The sequence below is a fragment of the Lissotriton vulgaris genome, chromosome 3_1 (genome assembly GCF_964263255.1).
Source record: "Lissotriton vulgaris chromosome 3_1, aLisVul1.2, whole genome shotgun sequence".
In the NCBI taxonomy this organism is placed as follows: Eukaryota; Metazoa; Chordata; class Amphibia; order Caudata; family Salamandridae; genus Lissotriton; species Lissotriton vulgaris.
In genome coordinates, this window is record NC_141689.1 from 600,463,150 (window position 1) to 600,490,615 (window position 27,466).

Below are 27,466 nucleotides of genomic sequence, written 5' to 3' on the forward strand. Positions count from 1 at the left end.
GTAGTTCTAGCAACTTGCCCGCCATTTGCTAAACACAATGTGTAAGCTGCTTGACATCGGTAGTGCCTTTCTATGGATAATTCTAAATGTTTCTGACCTCTTCCACCATTGTTTTGTAATCTGCATGCCTGAGTTTTCATTTCTAGGTTGACAGTGTCAATTTCCCACCGCACCAGCACTGTTCTTGAACACATTCCTCGATGAGGTTTCAGAGCCTGGGGAACTTGCTGTTGACCCTGCACGCTCACTCATTCTACTGGTGGTTTCTTCAAAATACATGTTTCTTCAGTTTATTTTCACTTTTCCACTTGTTGTCTTGTTGATCTGTCAGAGCCTTGATGAGCCAGTCCACATTCCACGTAACTGCCTCTCAGGACTAAGAAGGAATTTCTCCTCCAGCAGTAACCTAAAGTGCCTCATTTGCTCAGAGCAGGAGCATGTGCTGAGTGGAAAGAAATATCACAAACCTGAACAATACCCAGAGTCAAAAAGCGGTGTCACCACATTTCCCATTTGAAATCTACAGGACTCCATGTACGCTTATCATCTCCTTTTTCCACCATGAGCCACATTTAAATATTGTATCCATTCTCATTATACAAAATGCCTCCCAAGTCTTTGGGAGTCTGTAATAATCTACCTGGAATGGTGAGACCAATCATAATAATCACCAATAAGAAGGGTTAGTGTGCCAGGTAACCCCATAATCACAGCGTCAGAACACTTCACTGAGCTGCACTTTACTCCCCTGCTGGCAAGCCTAAGGGCCCACCTCACCATCTAATCTCCCTTGTGCCTCTTTAAAAATCTATGGCAGGCCACAGTGGTTTGCCTTTGTTTTTTGGTGGTCACAAACAGCCATTCAAGGCCTGGAAAGCACTATCATCAATCTTTGGCACCACACTCCAGGCAGTGAGCTACACCTGTCCTACACTGCCACCACTCCATTCACCACTTCAAGGCGAGTTGGCCCATATGCATGGCTTCACTCCACAGTGAGCTCCATAAACAATGCTGTGCTCCTTCACAGTACCAAGCTGTGGATGATCTGGAAATCATAAATACTGTTACCAACAATTCTCATTCCACCAGCACAGAAGGAGAGGGGTGAGGGGCCACATTTCAGACTTGTTTTCCCACCTGAATTTTGGAAACCTTTACTGTCAGTTCTCCTTGTTGATCTTCAAACCATGTACACCCCAAAGGGACATTTTTTGTTGTGAAGGGTTTTACTGGGGTACAGAATACGCATTGTGGACATCTTGTTCCTGCTATGCACCACATAGGACTTCTCAACCATTACCATTACTGTTGACGTTAATGTTTCTGGGTAGGCATTATTCTTCTTCCATTATTACTAGAACACCGTTAAAGGGGATGTTCCAACATGGACTGCCACGTTGCATAGACAGAGGAGGCCACTCTGCATGTTGACTTCAAAATAATGTGATGCCTCCCGGCCCCACTAATCTATTTCTACCTCAAATCATTCAACCCTATTGAGTAATAATTTTCACAATATAGAAGCAAGCCCGCTGCTTGGCTGTCTGAGCGATGTGAACTGAATTCACTGCATTGGGAGTCATGGACATGAACACTCAAGCTCTCACTTGGATCGTAAGTAGCATTCTATGCACCTCAACCATCTCCATTAGGTGGACCTTTTGGATCATGGCCAACCTATATTCCTAGGGGCACATCATGGCCATTTACTATGGTTGACTTTCTCATTTTACTTGCCCTTCTTTTGCAGTGGCACTGATATTGCATTCTTCTGGGGATGGAAAATTAGGAACAACATAAGCACAAAGGAAATAAGAATGGTCCATTGAAGTGGGCCACCATCAGGAAAGGAGTTTCCTTCTGTTGTTGGATGAACTACCTGGACCACATGACCTCATACAACTACCACCTCATAAATAGTGCAACAATAAGTAATATTACATGGAAAACTGTAAGTGGCTTGCTACAGTGCCATACTGTCTTCATATGTTTGTTCTTCACTGATGATAAACAAACCTTGATTTGCCATGCATCACCCTTTCTTTTGGATACCAGTTTCTAAAGTTTCTATAGTTTCCCTGTTCTTCCGTAAAATTATACGTCAAGATCTCACCAGCTCAGACTGTATCCTTATAGCTCAAAATCAATCAACATCTTAACACTGCTCATTGTATATGTCTCAGGAAAGTGTCTTCCTCATGAGAAGCCCACAGACAATGGAGTCATTAGACTGCATGGTATGCACGGTACCAAAGACTATCTCTGATTGTTCAGAAATTGGCTTTGAGCACAATAATGGCTCTAGAAGCTTTGGATTGTTACAAATTTTCTGTATGCAGTGAAGAGTTGGCCTGTTACAAGTATATGGTTTGTAATTGACCGTCCTATGTCTTGGGATGTCTAACCTTTTGGGTTGTCATGATCAACTACTCTCCCATCTATTCTAATTTCCCCGATTTTCATCATTATGCTTCATACACTAATCAACTTTCCATTCCCATATGGATTTTGTACTAAAGTTGCCATTAAACATAATTCATTTCCGTGGGCTGGACTCATAACACAGACCACACATCCCTCAAACGTCCTCAATGAATGTTTCTCATGCTGAAACTCATAACGAAAAATAGCAATTTGAAAAAGCAAGATCCGGCATTGAGCTATTACTTGAACTTACAGAGAATGCGATTACAATGATATGATCAATTGTCAATCAAAAACAGAATCGATTTACATCTCGGCTGTTACATATAATACAGTACATTTCCAAAATCTCATGACTTCAACTTTTAGTATATTACATTTTTCAAACTAACAATGTTCTTGACACTGTAGGACTAATCTCTAAACAGGAGGAAGATCCTAAAGCAGGTGTTAAGGCAGAAGTTCAAGCGCAGATTATTTGACATTTGCACTTTCTATTACTTCTGGCATCATTATAAGCAACGAGCACAAGAGTAATATAAGAACACAATCATCGAAATCAACAGTGGCCACGCACTTTGTTGAAAAACATCAGAACATCAACCAACTAAGGGCATGTGTATTGGAAATAGTCCCTAAAAAAGAAGGAATAATGAACAAGAAAAATCTCTTAAAAAGAGAAAACCATTGGATTTATTACCTTAGCAGTTTGAAGCCCAATGGAATGAATGACAGGACTGAATTTACTTGTTACTTGTGATATATTCTTGTACCATTTATGTTATACCGTATTATCTGAACCCAATGTTATCTTATTACATTTGCATAAAGTTACATTGATGGGCCCGCACGAGCCGGTAATTGATCTAGTAGCAACAGCCTAGTAGTGACCGCGTAGTGAACAATAAAGTTAGAAAAAAAGTTTTACCTATATACAGCGCATGCGTGAACCAGCGCATAGTGAGAGTAGATTACTCAAACTTCAAACGGAGTGGGACGACTCCGCGGGAGCAGAACGAGCTGATTTCACTTTTCGAACAAGGTGAGAATTGGCGGGGATTATCTCCATAGAGTTAACCGTTACACACGAACTTGTAGGGGTAGCGCCCACAGCAATATGCAACTAGCGCGTAACTGAGTAGCAAACCCTGAGTGGTAACAAACTTACAGAGTACTCGATACACTTACGGATAATGGTTTAATTCGACTTAAGGAGGCCAACGTAATCCATAGGTAAAACTCGACTTTACAGCGCGTAGAAATGTTGTTTGTTTTGATATATGCACTGAGAAAATGTTTTGTTTGTTTAAATTGTAGACGTTCCCTGATGAAGGTGTGGTCAAACACCGAAATGCATTGGAACACGGATAGTCTTGAATTTTGAAAAGAATGAAAAGTGAATAAAGTAACCTTTGGATTTTGAAACTTAAGGAGTACATGGAGTAATATTTTTGGAAAAAGCGTATGGATTGAAATGTTGAAGTAAAACCACGCTGGAGATCCCAGCAAACAAACACTGGTGCCTAGGGTGATACACTTATGAGGCAATAAGTGTGCAGCTAGAAGTTATCCGACATATACTCCAGGAGGGGAGTGATACCCAAGTGCACAGTTGAAATTGGAGTTAACATTTAGGCGGTGCACAACCCGACACACGAAGCTAATCATTATAAGTGTCTCATAGCTGTCTGTTGTTCTGTTTCCATTCTTTTCTGTATAGATTGTCAATGTTTTTAAAATAGCAATGTAGCATTACATTTGTATACATGGTCTGGGAAACACATTCAAACATTCTAACTGATTACCACTGTTTATATTAACCCTGACACAGAAAAAGGCACAAATAAATTATTAGTCAATGAGCAAATAATATATGATCTATTGAATGGGCATTTCACTCACACAAAACCATAAAAATTCCCCTGTTATAGTTAGTTCAGCTAACAATAACTTGCGCCCCCGCAATGCACTGCTGATGATGTCACATATATCACTCATAACATGGTGAGTAACATCACTGATGACATCTCGATTGACATCACTGATGACATCATCCAGTGACTGTGTGTTTCTGTAAAGTTTAAATATGTTTAATATATATAGGGAAAGGCCTATTGAAGAATGAGTGGGTGTATAAGTGCCTGAATGGATGATTTAGTATGTGCGTGACTGACTCTATAAGTGAGTGATTAAACGTATCTTACTGAATGCATGGGTTAGTGACTAAACTGTGTGAATGTCTGTATCTGTCGATCCGTTGGTGTGTAACCGGCTGCATGGGATATAGTTACATGAGTGTCTATATGAGTTATTGATTCGTTTTCTGAGTATCTGTATGGGTGCCTGAGTGTTTGTGTGGGTGGGATGTGTGTGCATAGATATGTGAGTGGGTAATTCACTGGTTGCATGGTTTCAAGAGTGCATCTGTGATGGACTGCATGGGTGGGTGGGTGGGTTCATGGGTGTGTTAGTGAGTGAATGTATATCTCAGTGGTACATGTGTAAGTAACTACATATGTGAAAGGCAGTATATTTGTGTGTTGGAGTATATAAATGCCTATAAGTTAGAGTGTGTGATTATGAGAGTGGCTGTATGGATGAGTGTGTGCTTGTGTCAGTGATTGTATAAGAGCATAATAATGTGCTAGTATTTGTATGAGTAAGTGAGCTGGTGTGTGTATAACTGTATAGGTGAGTAAATGGCAGTGTGATTAATTATTTGCCTGACTGACTAGGTGTGTGAGTACCTCTATGGATGAGTGGCGGTATGTGAATGTCTCTATAGGTGTATGAGTGCATATTATAGTTCTGTACTGATTGACCATAAGTATGAGTGACTGTACGGGTGACTGAGTGGATGTGTGTGTAAACCTAAGAATTAGTGGGTGGGTATGTAGTTATTGGTGTTGGAGTGTCTATGGTTTTGAGAATGACAGTCTGTAATTTAGACTGGGTGTATCAAAGGTTATATTAGGGTGTAAGAAGATGCATTAAATTATCACATGGATGATGTCATCAGTGATGTCATTTGAGATGTCATCAGTGATGTCATCAGTGATGTCACTGACCATGTCATGAGTGATGTAATAAGTGACGTCATCAGCAGTGCATTGCGGGGGAGCGAGTTATAGTTATCTGAACTAACTATAACAGGGGAATTTCAATGGGTTTGTACGAGTGAAATGTCCAACTAACTATAACTTTCCCTAAAACCTATGGTTTAATCAGTGAATTTGTAAGGTTTTTAAATGCTAATTTCTAACTATAATGTGCCTGAAACCTATGGTTTTTTCAGTGAATTTTAAATGTTTTTTAAATGCTAATTTCTAACTATAACATGCCTAAAACCTATGTTTTTTTAAAGGAATTTCAAAGGTTTTTTAAATGCTATTTTCTAGGTATGCCTACAGAGGTAGGACATGTGAAGAAAGAAGAAAAATGCACAGAAAGAAGCAAATGAATTGCAAAAAGAGGCAAAAGAAGTCCACAAAGACAAAGAAAAGTGCAGGAAGAAGCAAGACATGTGCAGAAAGAGCCAGCAGAGGAGCAGAAAGAGGCCTTGTTGCAAAATCATCCTGTGCCCACAACTTTTTCAGACGGGTACTGGTGGTAACTAATTCAGACTAACCAGGCCTAAAACCAGTGCAATGCTAAAAGACACTTAGAATTCAGTGAAAACACCTACATACACTAGGGAACACTATGCAGGGGGTACCCCTGTGATTAGCATGACCTCCTCTGTAAAGGCCCCAGTATGCAATAGGGCAGGGGGATTAAAACTACCTCTAAGTCAGAGGTGCAGAAATATGCTACTTTAACTAGTAGTCGCATTTGCAGAGTAGTAGAGAAAGGGTGCTGGGCGTCCAACCAACGCTCAGGAATTCTGCTGCGTAGGACTTACAGGAGGTACCAGCAGAGATATTCTTGGTCCCCAAACTCCCTCAGGATTAATTGGACTTCATCCCCATCCCGTAATCTGCCACGAGGCACGTTTGCAGAGTGGTAGAGAAAGGGGGCCATGGCCTCTGAAGACGTCGTAGCAATCCCTCTGTATGGGACTTACTGGAGGTAACAAGAGGGGTAGTTGGCCCTCAAGGACATCCTTGGGGGCCAACGTCCCAAACTATTACCTCCAGTCAGTCCCACACAGCAGCACTGGTAAGTACTCGTACCAGGCCATGCCCACTTTGACCACCACTCTACAAACGCGCTCCCTGGTGCACTCTTGGATGGGGATTGAAGTCCCCTTCACTGCTGGGGGTTTCTTTAGAGGCCAACTAGCCGACCTTTTACCTCCAGTAAGCACCATGCAGTGGGATTGGTGAGAGGTAGACAAAGACCATGCCCCCTTTCTCCACTACTCTGCAAACTTGCCCCCTGGCGTGTTGTAAGTTGGGGGATAAAGTCCCCTTGAATCCTAAGGGTCCTTGGGGTCCAACTAGCCCTACCAGGTGTAAAAAGGGGTGTGGCCTGGATAACCTCTCTGCAACGCAGTCCTGTTGCGCTTACTGGAGGTACCTGGTGTGCTAGTTGGCTCCCAGGGGCGCTCAGGATTGAAGAGGAATTAATTCCCTAACTTAAAACACGCCACAGGGTGTGTTTGCACATATGTCACCTAAGGCCTGCCACTTCCCTTCACCACTGTGCAAGCACGCCCTGTGGCACTTTTTAAGTTGGGGGATTAAGTTCCCTTGAATCCTGATGGTCCCTGGGGTCCAACTAGCCCAACAGGTACCTCCAGTAAGCGCCACAGTGCTCCGTTGCAGAGATGTGTAAAAAGGGGCGTGGCCTGGACCACCTCTCTGCAACGCAGCCCTGTGGCACTTACTGGAGGTACCCGGTGGACTAGTCGGCCCCCAGGAACTCCCAGCATTGAAGGGGAATTAATTCCCTAATTAAAAACGTGCTACAGGGCGTGTTTGCACAGTGGTGAAGGGAAGTGGCGGGGCCTGAGGTGACATATGTGCAAACACACCCTGTGGCGTGTTTTAAGTTAGGAAATTAATTCCCCTTCAATCTTGAAAACAAACACACACTACAAATCCATAATGCATCATTGTAGCAGAGATGGGTATTTAAAGTGTAATAGAGGAAGGACTCACTAACCGTGAAGAAAGCTGTCTGAGGGCTGAAACGCGTTGGTTGAGTGGTGTTGTGGTGAAATAAATCCAGAAGTGTCCTGCTCTGGAGTGCCGCGTCATTTGTTGATTAAAAATTGATTTGGGGTCAGGATTCGGCCCATACACTGAGAACCCACTGCTGAGCACTCTGAACCAAAAGGATCACATTTTGGCAAACCATTGTGGAATTCAGAGGCGCCCAGATCTACTGCGAATAGAAACTGTCTTCAACACTGGATTTACCCCGGTAGAGCGCCGCGTGACGGAGTCGGAGGACGCAGTCGGAACGGGAGTCTCCCGGTGAGGTGAGTGCCAATTGTTTATGAAAAGAAGCAGCAATCCGAAGCGACTGTTGTTTGTTAAGGGAAGCGCACTCAGGACTGTACACAATACAAACTGACAACTAAATAAACCGGCAAAAGCATAGAGAATTATAAAAAGGGACATAACATTACCCTCCACAATATCAAGAGTGAGGCGGTGTCAGGGATTAATGGTGTAATAAAGTAAATCAATCTTTCATCAAAATGGAAGCACGTGCTGTGAAGCTCATAACAAAAGCTGCAATGATGTATAAACTTGCTGATGGAGATGAAAATAGAACAGAACATGTGGCAAATGTTCAAACCAGCGCCAATATGTCACTGAGACTACAATTTAATAACATGGAGATGTTGTACAAAAAAGAAGTTAACAAAAGCTGGGAAATCATAGCATTGGAGAATTATATTGAGGTTAAACGTGTACCCAGAGGCCTACGTATTTTCACCATGCCCATGCACCCTGATACTAAAGTGGAACTGTTAGAAGAGTGGGTTGAAAATAATTTACAATGCTCTCTTAATATGATGCGCATACTAATTAAACATCCTAAAATAGATGTCATTGACACCACAAAAAATTTGGAAGAAATGGAAGAAAGCATAAAAAGCAATACAAATAAGGTGGAAGTCTTCAAATTGCGCAAGGAACTGGATTTAAGAATGGAGAAATATGAAAATGAAATTCAAGAATGGAAAGAAAGAAAGTTCAAAAGAGATGAACAGGATTATTCATAGGGCAGAATTCTAACATTTGCCAGAAGGTTAGACACTTTAAAGAAGAATTATCTAATGCAACAAGTCAAAGTCACAACGGAAAGCACTAGTGAATCTGACTTAAATGAAGGCGAGCAATTGATTGGGGGACAAGGAACACTAAGGGTGTCTTTTTTAGAGGAAATGCGACTAATGAATTTAGACAAGTCCCTAACGAGAGGAGAGGGTCGTGGCAGGGCCATGAACCGAGGCCGAGGAAGAGAAACAGGAGACACCTCCCTAGTACAAGGAAAACCAGAAGGGGAAAGTGAAAGAAAGAATTATCCACTACGCAATCTGAAACAATGAATACCAATGTGATAGTGAACATCTCAAAGTATCAATTATCACAAAATGAAATTTCACAGCTAAATAAAGGATTATCCTTTTGCCCGGAAAGCCATTACAATCACACACAAGTCAGGATTGACCTATACAAATATATCAGGAAGCTAAAATTGGCCAAGATTCATGCCAACAAACAAGGTAACAAACAGCCTGAAATCATAAATCCAGAAGCAATAAGTGAAGTAGCTACACCGACTATCACAATAGACCAAGTGCCTGACCTGAAGAATATGTTTGATCTACTATACAAATTAAACGAAGATGAGATGTCAGAGGAGCAAATTGAGGACTCATTGGAAATTCAAACTGATGAACGAATCGACGGTGGATTAAAGAAAAAATCCAGATACTGCCCTGTTCTATCACCTGGAAATAGATTTGACCTATTTTCAGATGCCGTCATTGAAGAACTGGAAAAATTACCAAAGAAACAAAATCTAAACAAAAGAGTGAACTTAACAAGGAAAGAGAGGGAAGTGATAAAGAAATTGATGGAAAATAAAGAAGTCACAGTAAAACCCACTGATAAAGGGGTCAACATCATCCTAACGGACACAAAGGACTATACAAAAGTAGACATGAGGCAACTGAATGATGAAACCAACTATCAGAGAATCAACCGCAGTCCCATAAACAAAATGGTGTTGGAATTAAATCGTAATTTACAGAATTGAAGCACTCAGAGATGCTAATAAAATGATTGAGCTATGCCTGACAAACAATATTTTTCTTTTTAACAAAGAACTTTTCAAACAATGCTGTGGTACAGACATGTGATCAATAAGGGAGAAGTCCCAATGCTTCCCAAAGGGGAAAAAACCTATTTTCTATAAACCCCTCATAACTCAAAGTACCAAAAAATTAGCAACCACGTTACAATAGTATGGGCAAATAAGTAAAATATAAAATAAATCGATATAGAAACTGTACAATTTATTACATATGCATTAATAAATACAAAATTACAGTGCCATACAAAAAAATTAAAAATGAATCAATTCAGGTTATCACAATAAGATTAAAATTATATCAAATCCATTAAAGAGCAATAAAATATAAGTTGTTGACGCAGCGTTTCGGTTTGTGTATTAACACCTTCATCAGGACAATGTTCTATTTAAAGAGAAACATACAATTAGATACATATAAATTATAATATATCATTCTTTGTACATTTTATTCCTCTAACTAGTAACATTAGGTTGTCACTTCTCTAGGGCGTAATTCCAAAACAATTTAGACATTACAATCCTTGCAGGCACTTTGACTTATATTTGTATCAGGCTCTAATTTTTGAGTTATGGAGGGTCATACTTATACTTGGGAGATAATATCTCAGAGAGGATGCTTACTCCTTATTGTAAGCTCTCATGCCTTAATTTATAAAATGGGGAATGAATGAATTTAATAAAATTATCAATGGCACTGTTAAAAATATCTCAACAGTGCGTATTAACAATACTGATGAAGAAGAGTGGCGCAATTTATGGAACACCAAAAAGAAAATAGTAAGAACTGAATTACATTCAGATTTTCTTATTGATTATTGCAATAAGGGCATAATCCCAAAGGGACTCCAGGTTACTAATGAACCAGGAATATTCATTAACAATCCCAAATTTATTGGGAACTGGACGCTTGTGGCCAACCGATGCAGCCGTGACTGGATGCTTTTAATAATTGAAACAGCTACAGATATTCTTATCATTGAAAGACAAGAAATAAAAGATCTAGAACAGTAATTGACAGACAGCACGGCACTAGAATATGCCATAAAGAAACTAGAGGATATCCAAAATGATGTTAATGGATATAGAGAATATTTAATTAATAAAAAAAAAGCAACAATTTAAGGAAGGACATTGCTAAGTATAATCCTGAACATGTCTACCCCTATCTTCAGAAAGATTATTATGAACGCCCTAGAGAGAATTTCCATTACTGTAGATCCTGGCAACAACATCCAGGATAGAACCCCCAAAAAAAGAAAGTCAGATTTTTTGACACTTCTTATACCAGCTTGGACTCTGAAACTGAAATGCAAAGTGAAAATCAGGGCAATAACAAAGAAAAAGAGACCACAACTGGCCCAAACAGAGAATCCTTCCCTTTTTTGAACAACGCCAAAATTCCAATCAACAGAGAGGAAAGAGCAGAGGGAGAGGGAAGTACTCCCCTTAAACTCAATTCTATCAGAGGCCATATACCAGGAGCCAGAAAACATGGGACAGATAAATAAGGCCCCAGTGATCAATTTATCAGACACAATTCTCACTGAAACTGAAATTAAACTTTTAGAGAAAGGGTTAGGTTATGCAATTGCATCTCCAATAGATAGATTTAATATAGAAAGAGATCTTCAATTTATTTTCCGGAAAGCAAGACTGCACTCTTTCTTTGAAGGGAAGGAGAAAACCCCCTCATTGAATAAATCAGGATTAAAACCCAAATCTACCTGGACCCCTCAAATAGGACAAGTTAGTAAAGATCTAGAAGCGTTCGAAAGGGTAGTAGAAAAAAGTATAGCAGACCTCCTTAACCAGAAGAACTGGATCAATTTCAATCTGAACATTGAGGAAAAGGAAGCCCTACAAAAACTAGAAAATTGCCATTCACTAACTATTAAGCCCGCGGACAAAGGCGGTAGTATAGTCATTATGTCCACTGATCAATACAATGAAAAAATTGCCTTACTTTTAGACAATAAGGACCATTACCAAAAGGTCAATAGAAAAGATTGGACTATCCTCAAAGAGATGGTAAAACGAACATTAGATCTAGCTAAAGAAGACGAAGTGATTTGTGATGAAGAGTATAAATTCCTTTATAACACTAATCCCACAATGCCTGCACTGTATGGTTTACCAAAAGTGAATAAAAACCTAAAAGAACCTCCCATGAGACCTATCGTATCCAGTATTGGCTCACTAACTGAGCCGCTCAGTAAATACGCTGACATATGTTTACAACCTTATGTAACCATACAAAAAGCGTATATTAAGGACACATCAGCAATTATTCAAAAAGTTGAAAATCTACCTTTTAACCCCGACAATCAATTTCTAGTAACCCTTGATATCGAGGCTCTTTATACAAACATACCCCAGGATAGTACGAATGAGATGATAAGAACACTCCTGGGCCAAAGTGATAGAGACCTAAATGCTCATGAAATATTCATTATTGATTGTCTCACAATAGTTTTGAAAAATAATATATTCATTTTTAATAAAGACCTTTATAAACAAGTAAAGGGTACGGGCATGGGAGCTTCCTGTGCTCCTAGTCTAGCATGTTTATATGTGGCACAGTTTGAGGAAACCCATATATTTAATCTCATAGCCCCCTTCTTTGAGAATATATCGGAATGGTCCAGATATATTGATGACGTCTTTTTTATCTGGACCGGACCATTGAATACATTAGAGGAATTTATTTCGTGGTTGAACCTAGGTGATTCCAACCTCAGATTTACGGTACACCACGACAATAAACAATGTGAGTTCCTTGATTTAATAATCAAACATGAAGAAGGTAGACTTCAAGTAGGACTATTCATGAAAAGCACAGACAGGAATACCATGCTTCACTACAAGAGTCACCATCCACCTTGTCAGAAAGATAACATCCCTTCCGGGCAGTTTTTAAGGTTAAAACGTAACTGCTCACAAATCAAAGAGTTTGAAAAACATGCTAAAGTTTTAACTGACAAGTTTTTAAATAGAGGTTATCCTAGGTGCATGGTAAAACTTGCTTATAAGAGAGCTAAATACTTCAACAGAGACACTCTTTTTAAAACAAAACAGAAACAAGATCAAAATTAAAAACCTCTAATTTTTGTGACTAATTATAGTACAATTAGTAATAAAGTAAAAAACAGAATTAATAGGAACTGGCATCTTGTAACGAATAAAAATAAAGAAAAATTACCCAAACCAATATTTGCATTTCGGCGCAATCAGACTATCAGAAACAGTTACTCCATACGTATAGAAAGGTAACCACAGTAAGTCAACAGAGTATAAATAATGCCCCTCTCCCAACAGGAACTTTCCCATGTGGAAATTGTTCCAATTGTGAGAATGCCTTGAAGGGGAACTGCGTAAACATAACAATGCGAAACACAGAGTGAAAACATGTATTAACTGTAGGTCCAAAAACTTAATATATTTCATAAAATGCCTGTGCAACCTAGCGTACGTAGGGGAAACATCCTGTGAGATTCGCCTGAGAATCAACGAACATAAATCAGCGATTCGTACAAAGAAAAAAGGTGCACCACTAACTGATTACTGGCAGGAAGCTGGCCACACTATTAATGATCTTTCATGGTGTGGCCTAGAAAGTATACAGATCAATAATAGGGGCGGAGACATAGATTTAAAAAGAAAGAAACGCGAACAATTCTTTATGTCCCGATTTAACACAGTCAGAAATGGTCTTAATAATAAAGAAGACTGGGAACGGATCCTGTAAAAACATCTATCATCTCCTTAGTTCTGATTACACCAAATTCAAGGGAAAGGTGAGAATACCTAGGATGCTGAGTGTAACAATAGAAGCTGCATTTAAGGCAAGGAAGACGTAGACGCCCTTAAGGTAAGGTTCATGTAAATAATTCTCTCCATCAAAAAAGAAAAGAAACTAACCCAGTGTACAGCCACTGTAAGAGAACTCAGGCATAGTTTGAAAAATGATTAATAATTGATAGCAGCCCGATAATGATGAGTAAATACTGATAGAAATTTAATTAACGAGAGGATACAACAAACATAACTTTGAGTTTTATAAATATAACTATCACAACTGCCTATGTGTAAAATAACATAAAAATCCCCATGAATTAACTACCCCAAGGGATATATGAAAGAATGAAAAACTACCGGAATAGTCCGTTATCTAACGAAACATCGCGAGAATTCGAGTCTACCACCTATTATAACTGGTTAGATTGGATTTTACGTGACTCTCAATAATATGAAGATGCTTAGACCACCCGACATTAAGTTTTTTAGTAAGAATCAATACTTAACAATGCAAGAATGCAAGAATGCAAGAATCAGGAACCAACATAGACCCCAATGCGGTCTAAGCGATAAGCCACTTTGGTGATAAACTACTCCAGTAGTTTTTAGTATGCGAGTCGCATTCAGAAACACGTCAGCCGTTCCCGTTCACCAAATCTCACGGGACGACAATAAACAAGGAGCCCGCTCAAAAATCATATATAAACACACAATTGGATGTAAGATCATTTATCAGGAGAAAACGAGGGACAAGTGGAGCAGGGAGGCCGATAAGATCAACAAAGGTAAGACTGACCCCGGGATGCGTGTTTTGTTAGCGAGTAAAGCTGTCAGACGTCACCTCTTTTAATGTTCATTAAAACGTCTCAGCGGCCCTAAGGACTCCGAATTCTTTCCGAGCCTTTATAGAAAAGAATGTTGTGATATTTGCTATAGTTAGGTATGTCAAACTCGGAGGAAGATTTTTGAATGGAAATCAATATACTTCCCCATAATGGCAGACCAACAGGGTAATGCCTAAACAAAAAGTAGCAACTGAACGATTATTCATCTCAACGGGCAGTAAATAGTGGCATAGTCCGATAGGGTAACTTTTAAAAGATATAGTAAACTGGTGGTCGATTAGATTAATGTTGTAGTTACCAGCGATATGTTTAACAAATGGCAAACTATTATTCCGCACTTTTGGGTGTTAACCCCTTAAACACTTTGTGAACTCGGCTAAGTGTTCACATGAGAAACTAGCAGAGGGTGATATAGGCAATTAATTGTGTCATGACAAACCTTTAAACAGACCATTAATATTTATACCACCAGATCTTTAGGTAAAGACATCGAATTGAAAATCAAACAGAATAGCGAACTGAAATCGAATGTGTTGTTGATAGATCAAACACAAATTAAGTGGGCAAATATTTTATTCCAGAGCCGGTCAATTGTATAAAAAGACCGTCAGAATTGATGAGAAAGACGTTGCTGGAATTATTGAAAGGATCCAGTCACACGCAGCTCTACAATCCCTGTCGTAGGGGTAAGTGTGTTTTATATTTAGATGATAGTAAATATATAAAAAGCCTAGATACACAGTCCTAAGGTCCCCTGCATTCTTCTTTTTATATAGCAAACTGCCCATAAAATTCGGTGGCTCCCTTGACCTCCGACAGATTCACAGAATATAAGAAATTCGAAGGCAATTAAACAACAGGACATGACATCCTGAAAAAGAATAGAAATAGAAAAAATATTCATTATACCTATTATCTATTCCCACTAAGGAATCTGTGTTCAAATACGAAATTAATATTGGATCATACCAGAAGAACCTAATCATTATAAAGTGATTTGGTGAAGAATACCCTCTAATTGACTACAGAGTTGGAATTCATTCCCCCCTTTTTTAACTAACAAGGTATGTAAGCTTACAATATGTAGTAAGCATTTTTCTAAGATATACAGTTGTGGAATTAATTCCCCATTTTATAAATTAAGGCATGAGAGCTTACAATAAGGAGTAAGCATCCTCTCTGAGATATTATCTCCCAAGTATAAGTATGACCATCCATAACTCAAAAATTAGAGCCTGATACAAATATAAGACAAAGTGCCTGCAAGGATTGTAATGTCTAAATTGTTTTGGAATTACGCCCTAGAGAAGTGACAACCTAATGTTACTAGTTAGAGGAATAAAATGTATAAAGAATGATATATTATAATTTATATGTATCTAATTGTATGTTTCTCTTTAAATAGAACATTGTCCTGATGAAGGTGTTAATACACAAACCGAAACGCTGCATCGACAACTTGCATTTTATTGCTCTTAAATGGATTTGATATAATTTTATTCTTATTGTGATAACCTGAATTGATTCATTTTGAATTTTTTTGTATGGCACTGTAATTTTGTATTTATTAATGCATATGTAATAAATTGTACAATTTCTATATCGATTTATTTTATAATTTACTTATTTGCTCTTATTATTGTAACGTGGTTGCTAATTTTTTGGTACTTTGAGTTATGAGGGGTTATAGAAAATAGTTTTTTTCCCCTTTGAGAAGCATTGGGACTTCTCCCTTATTGATCACACATCACTCCTTTCCCAGATTATACCTGCAAGGAGACCTCCCATCTTTTTGATAATTGTGGTACAGACATGGGCATTTCGTTTTCTCCGAATTTTGCAAACATAACGATGGGATAGTGTGTGAGAGAGGTAGCGTGGATCTCTGAAAATCAAGAGGCGCATGAACGGATCGTGTTATGGGTCCGATTCATTGACAATTCGTTTTTAATATGGAACTGCACTGAGCATGAGTTTAATGAATATTTCTTGAAATTAAATAACAATCAAATTGGCATATCATTCACATGTGCCAAGAGCAGGAAGGAAATCGAATTCTTGGACACTAAAATCTTTATTGAAAATGATCAAATCCAGTCCACTCAATTCAGGAAAAAAACTGCTACCAACAGCATATTACATGGAACTAGTTTCTATCCAAAACCACTCCTTGAAAGTATCCCTTATGGTGAATTAAGTCGCATGAAACGCAACTGTTCAAAGAAGGAGAATGCAGAAGAGAGGATTCAGGAGAAAATGCAAAGATTAAAAGCAAGAGGCTATAATGACACCACACTAAGGAAATGTAAAAACGTGCTGACCAAAAACTAAGAGTAGGTACATTGATCCCAAAATCAATAACTCAAGAAATAAGTGAGCAGGGACCACCAAGGTTTATCACGACATACAGTTAAGAAAGTGGCATGATAACAAATAAAATCAAAAAATACTGCCATCTAATTGCGGGTGACCCAGACATTGGGAAACTTTTAGGACCCCAACCAATTGTTACCTATAGGAAGACAAAGGGGCCCATTAGGATGTCGGGCAGATCGCCACTGCCATGCGGGCGGTGGCGATCCGTCCGACATCCTTGCCCACCCGCCACTCATTCCCCCTGCCATATTACTATGGTGGGGGACCGCAGCAGACGGAAAGACCGTCCGCAGCTTTTCCGCCCGGTCGCCTTGCGACCGGGGCGGAAAAGGTTTAATATGGTGGCGGGGTCTATCAAACACCGCCAGCCATATTAGTATGGGCTAAAATAGATGCCTTTCCATGGCGGCAATGCCGCCACGTAAAGGCAGGCAGTCTTCACTTCGGGGGCTCCCATGGTGAAGGCGAGGTGAGGGGTGCACATGGGGGGTACCTGTGGTATCCTGCATTTGCATACACAATGTGGCAGGTAGCGCGCGGTGCCAGACGCTTTGTGTATGCAAATGCAAACATTCATTTTTAGCATTGTGGCGGGCGGTGCTGAGAACACCGCCCGCCACAATGTTAAAAATGCAGGATGCGCCCACCACAGTGGCGGGCGCATCCTAATACCCCCCACGGGACCCCCGCCCTTATGGCGGGCGGTTCCATTATCCGATAGGATGGCGGGCGGACTAAGTCCATTCGTCATCCTAATGACCCCCCAAGTCTCTAAAATATATATTGGTAAGAGCCATTTTCAGGAGAGACCACATACAAATTGGTTATTGGATCAACAAAAAGGATTAAAAAAAATGCAATGTGTGCAAGGCCTGCAAAATTGGCAAGAACATGAGGACAGTTGTAGAACCAAATGGAAAGCAAATTACAATTGAGCAAAACATTTCTTGTACATCACAGTTTGTCATCTGTGCTTATATTTTTGTTTAGCAATATTCCAATTAAAGTTAATATTGCTTTTTTAATGAACTTGAATCCATGTTGAGAGGTTTTATCTGGAACAAAAAGGCCTCAAGAGTTAAGCTTTCGGTGGTCCAACTGGAGGTTGATCAAGGTGGTTTGGCTCTCCCCCATTTTAAGACATATTATGAAGCAGCCTTTTTTGATATTGTGGCAGGATTATTAAGGACTAGACAGACAAGAGATAATTTCTTTATAGAACAAATGATACAGGAAGCAGGTTCTCAAATTCCTATCTTTTTAAAAACTGCTAAGCTCCCTAAAAAATCAAGATATAAGACGCTAAAAGAGTATACAGCGAGATTACTGCTCCTTTTTAAAAAACATGGCTCTGATGGCTCTATTTATTTGAGCTTGTTTGAATGTGTCAAAATGGGTCTTAAGATACCCTTGAATCATCTGAAAGATTGGGAACTTTCCAGGTTAGGGAATTAAGACATCTGTTTGTACGAAATAAGGTAATTAGCTGGCAGGAGATTTTAGTCAGAATGAATAATTCCAGGCGGCTTATGTTTTTAGAGTATTTACAAACGGTCTATTTTATTAGAAAAGAGATAGGTGGCCTGTTCATCTCTCCTACTGCCTTGATATCAGTTTTGTACGTGGATAAAAATAAAGGTATATGATTTTGGTACAAAAAGCTCAATTCTGCTAGTTCTTCTCCTGTAGTTGTTAGTCATCTAGAGAAAATAAGCCTCTTGACACAGTGTGTTCTTACAGATAAGGATAGGGAGCTATTGAGCCATTTGGGCAATAAAGCACTTCGGGCGGCTAATTACAAAATAATGTCTTTTTTATCACGTTGGCTTGTGTATTATACCCGGAGGCCTTGGAGAGAATGTTCCCGGAAATTGTGAGCTATGGGTCAGGGAGGATGGTGCCATATCTTCTTCTCCTGCCCGAAGTTGGAATCTTTTTGGAAGGGGATATTCGCAGATATGGAGTTGGCAACTGGGAAAGTATTTTTGCCAGAAGCAGAGGTGGCCCTGTTTGGCATATGTAAAGAGAGGAGCAGGTTTGACAAAACAGAAGAAGTATTTATTTTAATTTCTTGTGTAGTTGCACGGTCTTTAATTCTTCAAAATTGGAAATCCGTGGTGATTCCATCACAGCTACAATGGTTCAATAAAATGAGAAGAACATGTAATTTCGAAAGAGCTTATGCAGGTAGGGTGGGAGCCATTGCAAGATTTGAAAGAAATTGGAAATATTTGAGACCTGGAATCGTTAAAAGGAAGATGATACGGAGGGAGAGGGGAATGTGAACTTTTTTGCACTTTTTTTGTAATATTGCTGCTTTATAATAGCTGTTTTTGCACTTTATTGCACTAAGCACTTTAAAATAGCACTTTATTGGATTATATCTCCTTTGGCAGTTGCACTTTATTGCAGTTTTTGCACTTTTATGCAGTGATATTGTTCACTGAAAATTGCGTTTTTTTGCACAAGGACTTTGTAAGTTTTTATAACGTTCTCTTTCCCTTCTTATCCTATGTTTTTATTCCAGTTTTATCTCTTGTAAATTGTCTGAAATTTGTCTGACTGTTAAAAAACTAGATGTGAATAATGTCTTGTTTTTAATTCTGTACCATTGATTTCATGATTTCCTACTGCCTTGTTCAATAAAAAAGTTTTTAAAAAAATCTATGTAATAGAGTGCAACTGCGGGATTAAATATATTAGAAGCACAACTTGTATGGTCAAAAAATTTATTATTGAACACAGTTACGCAGTTAAAAATGGAAATATTACATATGCCACAGCAAAACACATGTCACAGTGTCAAAAGGGAGACTTGGGGAGCAATGGTCTACTATGTAATTCATATGATTCCCCCGGAAAAACAGAGCGGGGCAGAGTAAAGAAATTACGACAGATGGAATCAAGATACATCATAAGGCTGAGAACGAAATTTCCAGAGGGATAAGCAACGATGAGGAACTTTTTGTACACCTGGAATAAGTTATAAGAGAAATAAAATAAATCAATAACTTTTTGGCACTGCATTAAGAACATTTTACCACCGTGTATATACTGTAAATAGTTGGGTACTATACCGTATTATGTGAAATTCATTCCGAAAATTATCAAACCAAAAATGTCCCAAATGATGAAACTGTACACATAAAAAGTTTAGCAAATGTTTTTTTGTGGAGAAGTGTGGCTCAATGGTTAGAGCGGCAGACCCTGATGCAGAGGTCTGGCCCGGGACCAGGGTTCAATTCCCCGCCTCGGCGGGCCTTGGGCTCAAAATTCCATGGACCTGATAATTCTCGCCTTGGTGCCTATTCCAATCATGGAGTCCCACTCTGCAACTCTGGGCAATAGCTTGCTTAATCTCCACAACGGCCCCCACAACGCTAAGGATGACTGGCCTCCACCTTGGGGGTGCCCAGGAGTGGACGCCTCACAGGGAAAGCCAGGATGGGTTCCACAGCGGTATTCATACAAGCGCCTTGAGACCCTTGTGGGTGAGTAGTGCGCTATACAAGTATCAATTTTTTACAAAATAGGGTACTAGACCAAGAAGCTTCAACTTGTAAGGCGACATAAAATGCAATATGCTTACAAATAAAATGTTTGCACATGAAATAATGGGTACTATACATTGAAGGTCATAATATAGGTGTAAGAAACATTGCAAGAAACAGCAAAGTGCTTAAAAAGAAATGTCGCCAAGACATTTTAAATACCCTGACACATAAGCAATCTGTCTTTTTGTAAATATGTATAAAGTTATTTGAAAACAAACACGCACTACAAAACCCATAACGCATCATTGTAGCAGAGATGGGTATTTAAAGTGTAACAGAATAAGGACTCACTAACCGTGAAGAAAGCCGCGTGAGTGCTGAAACGCGTTGGTTGAGTGGGGTTATGGTTAAATAAATCAATAAGTATTCTACTCTGGAGTGCCACATCATTTGTTGTTTAAAAATATAATTGGGGCCAGGATCCGGCCCATATGCTGAGCACCCGCTGCTGAGCGTTCTGAACCGAAAGGATCACATAGTGGCAAATATATATATATATATATATATTTATATATATATATATATATATATATATATATATATATATATATATATATATATATATATATATTTATATATATATATATATTCGGTACGTTGTCGTCCCATCAACCAGTGGTTCGGTCAAAAGACGAGGCAAAACCCAATTTCTGGTGCGTGTTAATTTATTTTAAACCCAACACCACTCTGCCATATATATATATATATATTTTTTTTTTCCACCAAAGATGCGGCACTCAGGGTTTAAGTTAAACAATCAAGGTTTATTTCTCCAGCTCGGACCAACGCCTTTTAGCCTCAACAGGCCGTGAACAAAGCCTGTTGAGGCTGAAACGCGTTGTTCCGAGCTGGAGAAATAAACCTTGATTGTTTAACTTCTACTTTGGACCTAGAATAGTGAAACTATGGTGTATCTTGAAACATCAAGATGTTAACGGTTCTCAAACGTATATTGTTACTTCTAATTTGAACCTTTAGCATTTAGCAGCACATTGTAATAAACAGCGGATTAAATAAGTACTAAGTAGATAATGCCAATGTCATAAATAGAAATTTGCTGTATGCTTCCAATCTAAATGTGTAAAGTGCGTTCTGCATGAAAGCATTTCTAGGTGTATCACACTCTCTGTTTTGAAGACTAAGAAATACAAATTGGATAAAGGCTAAAGTGATGTAATATATTTCAACAAGATTGAGTAAGTGAAATATATCATATTTCGTATATCATATAAACAGTAGTGAATTTAAGGTTGCTTTATAAAGGCTTTGGCAGAGCCAAGGCTTTTTTACATTAGCATGGGCATACATGTCCGGTAATCTTGGAAAAATGAAACCCATTCCAATATGGCTGCCATGACTCATGATGCTGGCGTACAACTTGCCATGATGTGTACATGCACCATGACATGCGAGTCAATTCAATTCAAAATATCTTTATGCGATTGTTTGATGCAATCATAAAAGTACAGATAAAAATATCGTAAATACATAGTTACATAAAAATACAGAATTTCATTATATTCATTTAAAACCAGTTAATTAAGAAGATAAAAACAATTTCATTTATAAAGTGCAGATTAAGTGTCCCTACGTTTCCTGATAGTTATAACATTTTTTAGGAACAAAGTTGTTCTTGATACAGATACATGATTGTCTAGAGCTTGAATGCTAATCATCGCCACACGACAATGGCGAAGTCCTAGCTCTCTTAATAAAGGTAGTAAAACAATTTTCCTCATTTCCTCATAAAATTTACAAAAAAGAAATACATGAATCGTACTCTGAGGAGAGGTGTTATCACAGGGACAGAGTGGTAGCTCATGTGTCCAGTTGTTGATCGTGGGAAAGCTAACCAATCTATGGAAGATGTTAAATCTGAAACGTGTGAGCAGAAATCGCTCATAAGTGCTTGTTACATATATTAAATAGGGCTGAATCTTAAAAGTTGCTAAAACCAGTTGATGCTGCTGAATAGAGGATTTTAGGACCTCCGCAGCAGTCCTATTGGAGTCCAAAAGTGCTAAACACTCTTTCTTCAAGTTTTTTCGAGAAATTGCTGAGATATCAGAGGGATTCTGTAAGTATTATTCTCTCCCGATATCTTTAAGAAAGTTATGTACATACTTAACCCATGGGATTTTTATGGCACCATCCAATTTCAGTAAATCTGTCAGGACATCTCTGTTTAAATGTGTAGCTTCTTGGGTCCAGACTCTGTGCCATAGTAGAACTGGCTCTATTTTAATAAGATCAGTAATGTAAGATAGGCCAAGTTCTGAGTGGCAATTGAAATTGGAAGAGCTTTTAGGAACTGCCAGTATGTATTTTAAAAAGGTATTTTCAGGCACCTGGATGGGTGCGGGGTTAGCAAGGCCCCACAGCCCACTGCCATAAATAGTGCCGGCTACACACTTAGCTTTGTAGATTTTAATCAATTCCACGGGGGTCTTGTTCCTAACTTGCTAGAAAAGATTTTGAGAGTGGCAGTAGATCTTGGAAGCTCAAGCTTTTTAACAGAAATAGCTTGAGACCACGTCTCATTTTGAGCAAAATGTATCCCGAGGTAGGAAAAATGTTTAGCAAATTCCAATTTCTGCCCTGCTATAAAAATTGGTCTCTTGGATATATTTTGTTTACCACAATACATAGTAAAGGTTTTTGATGTGTTGACATGCGAGTCATCTCAAGTACACATTTCTGTTTAATGCAGTATACAAGTGCATATGTCATGTTGTGTGGGTGCACATGCATCATGATACAGCAGCCCCTTTGTTTGTCTTTTTAATTTACTGCGTCAAGATGGAGGACACCGATCTTGGAGCAGTAAATGAAGAAAAAGGAATTAAACATGTGTGGAAATGCAGCTTGAGGAAGAAGCAGTCTTGCAGCATATTGTAGCTACAAGGTGCTCCAATGAAGGAAAAAAATTTACAATAAAAGAGGGACGGTCAGATGAGGAATAGTTGAGTATGTGGAGAGTGAGAGGAAAGAAAGGCAATGCGAGAGTAAGGAGAGGGCTCAATTGAGCTATATTTAAAAAAAAAAAAAAAAAAAAAAAAGCTGGATGGGGCAGAGAACGTAACAAATAAACATGAGGGGAATGGGAGAGGGGAGATGCGAAGGGGGTAAGCAGCACATGGGGAGAAAGCAAAACAACAAATGCACTCCTATGAAGTACTCAAAATGTACTTCATTGAATGTAAGCCACTTCAGCAATGGAGGGATATAAACACCCAATCAGCATGATGTAAGACTGGAATGCTTCAGGGTGGGACAGGTGACACACAGGAATAGGGAGGAAAGCTAGTGAAGGAAGAGCAGGAGAGCGAGGTAGACAACCCAGCCCTCCAATCATGATGTTATGCTTGTCTATAATGTTTAACTGATAACCTAAGGCATATAAGGATTATTTAATCACAAATGACATAACCACTGACATTCCTAGACTGCACAACCAAAAATAACGTAAAGCTACAAGTGGTATTGTCTGCAGGTGCCAGCCATACCAGTCAGATGAAACACTTGTTTGTCAGTCAGTTCAGTGAAAAAGAAACTAGTCCCAACAAAGGAGCACGGGACACTGAGAAATGTGGGCAAAAGCTCGAAGAAAGGGGTACATTAATTTTTGGTCAACCTCTACAAATCCATGTTCCATTATTTTAAAGGAAACTGACGAACGAATGTTGATAATGGCCTACCAATGCTCTATTGACAATTTGTTTAAGAAACTTGAGCTGTGCTACTCCTTAATGCATTCCGTTGGGAGGTAAGAGAAACTGTACATATTTAAATTTATTGACTGACTTTTTTAAGAATTAGAAAATAGAAAACAAAATCCTCTAGCTATCTCACAAGCTCCAGAACATTGGGGATAAATCGATCAAAGAACACTTTGACTTCTACTAATTAGTTTCGATTCTAGTGATCAACCTTCTCATCGCCTGGGCACATTCAAGCTGGTCAAAGTTGCAGAGTTTAAAACGTTTCTTACTTATGGAACCTATCCTTTAAACCATACCAGTGACTAGGACTTTGGCTTCCAAAAGTCCTCACAATCATACATGATAATACAATTTATTTATAACAACACAGGGGGGTTACAAGACAAAAAACGCCAGGTGCTCAACAAAACAAAAAAACACAAATAGGTCGTTATCGGTTTGCTTTTGTTTGTGTTTAAATGCATTGATTATAAATTAAAAAGAACGTTGTCTGTAATATTTGGATATATTTTTACTTCCGAAGATCTAAAGGCTTACCAATTACTCGGTCTGTTGCGTTGTATGCGTGTTACATGTCCCCCATCCTTTTTCCCCACATATGTGTCGGCCTAATAGTGATCTGCTTTGTATTTCCCACATTGCCTGTCATAGACACTTTCCTATGGAGTTTGGCATGTCCTAAGCATTACATGAGGATGTTTGGTCGGACGCAACTGCTCTAATGTCTACCTGGTCTTCCTTTTTAAATGTACACGTTCTTCTGTATGTGATGACTGATACTGATGACGCTCCTGAGTGCAGCACCGGAGGGCTCTTCACTTCGCAGCGAGCAAGGTATAACTGATCACACTGATTCCCATATCACTAATAGTGCTTTTCATTAGCAGTTCCTATGTATTTTCTTAAGCCCCTCAGATATGCTAAGGAAATAGCCTGCTTATCTTTTGGTATTTTTTTTAAAAATATTATCAGCAGACTGTTATATATATATATATATATATATATATATATATATATATATATATATATATATATATATATATATATATATATATATATATATATATATATATAAGACTGACCAACTGAGCACGGTGAAGTTTCTTCTAAATGATTATATGATGCCCACTTGGGTTTGCTTTGAGCGCTTCTGTCAGATATCCCGGCGACACCCCCTACTGAATTCATATGAACACAGTTAATCTAAACTTCCTTCACTCATAAAGTATTTGCAAGCATGATATAAGCAAACACACACCTTTGCATGCACCTCAGCTTATTTACAACTGGCACAAACCTCACCCACTTACTTTATCATCAAGATAAAGCAATAATTTCGGTATCATGACCCCTTCCTCGCCCCCCCCCCCATCCCCCACAGAAAGAAAATTCTAGACGCAAAGAAAGGGTATTTTCTTAAATTGATCTACAAAAGTGTGCAATTTAATACTCATCTACAGAAGTGAATAGGGGGTATGTACTCAAACATGATGGAGGTGTTTGCCCCTCTATAGAGCCGAGTATCTTAATAAAATCCTTAGGCGGGTATTTGCTCAAGATTGTGGAGGCGCTTAGGTTGTGCTTCACAAATTTGCGCTGCTCCTGCGCCACATGCAAAACGGTAGTAAAAACACTTCCTAATACCAATGAAACAAGCTGCCGGCTATCTCTGCACTGCTGCTCTATGACGTGCCCAATATTCAAGTTTCACATTATGTGAAGAAAACACATATTCAGCAGAATGACTGCCTGGAGAAATGTAAGAGAGTCGATCGCGTCCATTACAGAGTGCACCAAAAATCACTGGTATCCTATTTATGGGCTCACAATAGAAATTCATGTTCAAAGGCCAGTGAAAATGACCATATGCTGACAATATGCCTACCTAATTATTTCACACCAGTTCCCAACTTTGTTCTTAGCATTCATCTCATAGTCGATTTTTCAAGAAAGTATTGTACAGCGCCGCTTATAGCTTTAAATGCACTAGATTTAAGAGTTACTTTCTTTTTCACATGTGGTGTGTTTAACTAAAACACTCATTTTCAAGATACAACCTTAAGCTGACAAGTAAACATTTCGAAATGAAATCGCGAGACAGCAACATGTTATCTCTTTTTTTTCGGTCAGGTTTAGTTCGATCCGTATTCTGTGTTCAATGACTTGTTTAAATTATGTTTTTGTTATTTTATGTCACGAATCAGAAGACTAGAACATGTGAGAAGATCCCAAAAATTACAACCCAAACCCATTATCAGTTGGACAGACAAATAAATGCAGATACACTGACATACACACACATACAGTCACACACACACATAAACATGCAACTATGCACTAGCAAGGGCACACGCACACAGAACACGTACACAAACACACATACAAACACACACAAATACATATGAACTTTTCGAAAGGAAATTTTATATTCATAAATACACGAGAAAGAAAGGCATTACATAGAAAAGCATTTGCCTTGGAGGAAAAATAGCTAATAATAATAGTAATCATGATAATTAGATAAATAACTATTGATATAGTGTACAATACAACTGGAAATGTGTAGTTATTTGAGACTTTGCAAGCAATATCATTAATTTCATTTCACCCGGTAATTTTTTGTGCGACTTTTTTTGTTTGCGAAAAAGAGAAATAAGTTAACTTGAAAATCCACAACAAAGATATCACAAAGCCTCAGCAGTCGTGCCCTGCTCTCCATAAAGAGCGAACATCCCCTATCAGGGAACTCACTCCACAACACACAGATATTGCTATTCCCCGGCATCCGCTACATCACACACATCCTTTTTTCACTTCAAATAACTCACCAGTGCCCTGCTTCTCCAGGAAGTCCTTCCCTGCAGCACCTGCTGAGGGTAATGTTGATAAAACTCTGACAGGTAAAAAAATTCCTGTAAAATAAAGCCAGACCAGCTGGCTTTGAAGAGAAACCCCCTGTCCGGGCTGTCTCAGCCTCAGTCTATGAGGCGAGAAGCTTTTTTCCCTCTAGTTGTTGACCCATGGAATTGTGATGCCAGCGCACAAGTGTCTGGCAAGCCCCGGCGCACCTGCTCGTGTCACTCCAGTTTAAATTTAGCTGTAAAAGGTATCACTGACAGCCAGACCTTTGTCAGCGCTGGCAAAAGAACACAGAATTACAGCCCTCAAAAGCACGCTGCAAGTTCAAATGGAAAAAATCAAATCAGGCGACTTCTCCAAAAATCGTGTATCTGAAAATAGAAAATGCTGTTACATGGCAGCCCAACTTCCTCTTTTTAACCTGCGTTTTTGTGTGTAGACAGCAATATCCATCTATCGTGATTTGCTGGCGTTTTTAGCAGAACCAAAAACAGGCATTCATTCATAACTGAAATTGTTCCAATAATATTTTTTAAAAGCTATCCACAACTTGGTAAATTATTTTTATATTTCTTTTAAATTATCTATACTCCAACCTATAGTTATGTTGGTG

General features: G+C 38.8%; 1 protein-coding gene across 9 annotated transcripts in view; it reads right to left on the reverse strand.

Annotated features, from left to right (window-relative positions):
* Nucleotides 1–27,103, reverse strand: part of MEF2C (myocyte enhancer factor 2C) — a 514,750-nt gene extending 487,647 nt beyond the window's left edge. For 2 of the 9 annotated variants that reach the window (XM_086960887.1, XM_086960888.1), the window contains exon 1: nt 26,823–27,094. The gene's annotated coding sequence lies outside the window, so the exon portion shown is untranslated. Of the gene's footprint in view, nt 1–26,822 lie in introns of all 9 variants that reach the window. The other 7 variants (XM_086960874.1, XM_086960873.1, XM_086960881.1 and 4 more) reach the window with 6 other exon arrangements.
* Nucleotides 27,104–27,466: the final 363 nt, after the last annotated feature.